The sequence below is a fragment of the Schistocerca serialis genome, unplaced genomic scaffold, assembly GCF_023864345.2.
Source record: "Schistocerca serialis cubense isolate TAMUIC-IGC-003099 unplaced genomic scaffold, iqSchSeri2.2 HiC_scaffold_1008, whole genome shotgun sequence".
Classification (NCBI taxonomy): Eukaryota; Metazoa; Arthropoda; class Insecta; order Orthoptera; family Acrididae; genus Schistocerca; species Schistocerca serialis.
The window spans coordinates 7,064-10,000 of NW_026047193.1; the positions used below are offsets into that span (position 1 = coordinate 7,064).

The window sequence follows — 2,937 nt, forward strand, 5'->3', positions numbered from 1 at the left end:
GTCGTGCCTTAACCTAACCTATGTCGTGCCTTAACCTAACCTATGTCGTGCCTTAACCTAACCTATGTCGTGCCTTAACCTAACCTATGTCGTGCCTTAACCTAACCTATGTCGTGCCTTAACCTAACCTATGTCGTGCCTTAACCTAACCTATGTCGTGCCTTAACCTAACCTATGTCGTGCCTTAACCTAACCTATGTCGTGCCTTAACCTAACCTATGTCGTGCCTTAACCTAACCTATGTCGTGTTTTAACCTAACCTATATTGCGCCTTAATGTAACCTATATTGCGCCTTAATGTAACCTATATTGCGCCTTAATGTAACCTATATTGCGCCTTAATGTAACCTATATTGCGCCTTAACGTAACCTATATTGCGCCTTAACGTAACCTATATTGCGCCTTAACGTAACCTATATTGCGCCTTAACGTAACCTATATTGCGCCTTAACGTAACCTATATTGCGCCTTAACGTAACCTATATTGCGCCTTAACGTAACCTATATTGCGCCTTAACGTAACCTATATTGCGCCTTAACGTAACCTATATTGCGCCTTAACGTAACCTATATTGCGCCTTAACGTAACCTATATTGCGCCTTAACGTAACCTATATTGCGCCTTAACGTAACCTATATTGCGCCTTAACGTAACCTATATTGCGCCTTAACGTAACCCACATTGCCCCTTAACGTAACCCACATTGCCCCTTAACGTAACCCATATTGTGCTGTAACCCAACACACGTTGGGCCTTAACCCAACACACGTTGGGCCTTAACCCAACACACGTTGGGCCTTAACCCAACACACGTTGGGCCTTAACCCAACACACGTTGGGCCTTAACCCAACACACGTTGGGCCTTAACCCAACACACGTTGGGCCTTAACCCAACACACGTTGGGCCTTAACCTGCTCTGTAATTGTCATACGACGCGTTAAATTAGTGTAGTGTTGCCTAACTGCAACCCCCGCAATATAGTTTGCTACTCGCACTGCCCGGTCCCCAGTGTATCGCTTCATGTTAAACACCTTGCAGCGATACACTGTAATGTGGATGGCAGCAGGACGTACATGCTCAATGCCCTTCGCAGTTGTTCATTGGCATTCGCATGGCGAAGCACTGCGCCTACGCTGTGGTACGGCCTGTGTCAACTGTCCGCTGATGTTGTACCTCCAAATCACACACTGTACTGCACATTGGTCCTCATGTACTGAATGATACATCGTGGTACATGTGACCGTACAACGACTGCGCCAACAACGGCGAACCATGCGGTCCAAATGTTGTGCACGCAGCTACGTGTCGTCTCCCTATAAGAGCTGGAGTGCAGTGTGGTATGCCCTGGATGGCGATCAGCATGAGCCGTCTGTTGATGTAGTGGCGCGTGTTGTCAGACGTTGTCGTCTCTTCTCACACACCGTGATAGCATGGTGCACTGCGTTCCACATCTGCGACATGCGACAGAGGCCGGTTGACAGTCGTTTGCGCAATGGACATCGCATACGTACGGGGGCCACCTTCCACGTGTTTGCGAAGCGTGCACATGTTGTTGCGTGTATGTGGGCAGACATAGTGTGTCGTGACACCTGACACAGGCATGCAACAATCGTTGAATTTGCAAATGGCGATGGACGCCTACGTTTGCTGGTGACGTTACGCAAATGAACAACTGGTAAACCGTTGTGGTGCGGTTGTTCTCGCTAGAGGTGAATCAGTGATGGCGACGATCGGTTGAGCTACCAACCGGTTGTTTCAGCGATACCCACCATGCCCACGAACGTGAATGGCATGTGGGTGTGAAGCGATACGCGGCGGTGGCTGGGTGGGACCGGCCCCGGCCGGTGAGGGGGGGCCGCCCGGCGTGCTGGCCGCGCGGTGCGTGGGCGCACGCGCTACAGCCGGCTGGTGGGGGCGGCCACTGGCAGGCGCGCCGGCCGACGGAGGCGGCAGGCGGCGCAGCTGCGCGCCGGCGCACCCTGCACGCGGCGCCGTGCGGCCAAAGTAGGTCCTCGCGGGCCCGGTGCGAAGCGCGGTGGACATCTGCAGTGTGCTGGTCCGATTGAGGACTGTGTGCGCTGAGGATGCGCCGCCGCCCGGCGCTCGGCGCCGCGACGCCGTCTGCTGCTCGGTCGCCTCTGCGGTTCTCGCAGGTGGTTTGTATCGCAGCTGTGCGGACGTGTTGGCGCGTGCGCTGTGCTGGGAGAGTTCGCTTCGGCACCCAAGTGGGGCTTTTGTCCTTCTGTGGCGCTGGCGTTGGAGCTGCCGGTCACCGTAGGTGGCGCGTGTTGTCTCCCGCCGGCAATGCCACGACAGCACGCTCCCGGGCCTCTGTCGGCAGCGGCAAGCTCAGTTGGGAGCACGGGTGGTCGCACCTAAAGCGTCTACTCGCCAAACTCCGGGCGATTGCGCCTCTCTCGAACCCGACCAAGTACTTAGGACGGCGCTGCGCGCCGCCGGGACCTGAGAGGGTTTCGAGGTGTATGGTGCAGGGGAGCGCAGCCTCCTCCTGTTTGCAGAATAATTGAGCGGACGCTTGCGTGTTCGCGCGGGCCCCCGGGACACACTCCCGGGCGGCCGGCTGCTCAGCTCTAGTTGACGCAGCTCCCTGGTTGATCCTGCCAGTAGTCATATGCTTGTCTCAAAGATTAAGCCATGCATGTCTCAGTACAAGCCGCATTAAGGTGAAACCGCGAATGGCTCATTAAATCAGTTATGGTTCCTTAGATCGTACCCACGTTACTTGGATAACTGTGGTAATTCTAGAGCTAATACATGCAAACAGAGTCCCGACCAGAGATGGAAGGGACGCTTTTATTAGATCAAAACCAATCGGTCGGCTCGTCCGGTCCGTTTGCCTTGGTGACTCTGAATAACTTTGGGCTGATCGCACGGTCCTCGTACCGGCGACGCATCTTTCAAATGTCTGCCTT

At 54.5% G+C, this 2,937-nt stretch overlaps 1 non-coding gene across 1 annotated transcript in view; it reads left to right on the forward strand.

Annotated features, from left to right (window-relative positions):
* The first annotated feature begins 2,609 nt into the window (after positions 1–2,609).
* The window catches only part of LOC126429050 (small subunit ribosomal RNA), a 1,910-nt gene continuing 1,582 nt past the window's right edge, over positions 2,610–2,937 (forward strand). The window contains exon 1 of the ribosomal RNA XR_007576873.1: positions 2,610–2,937. This exon is cut by the window's right edge and continues 1,582 nt beyond it. This is a non-coding gene — a ribosomal RNA (small subunit ribosomal RNA).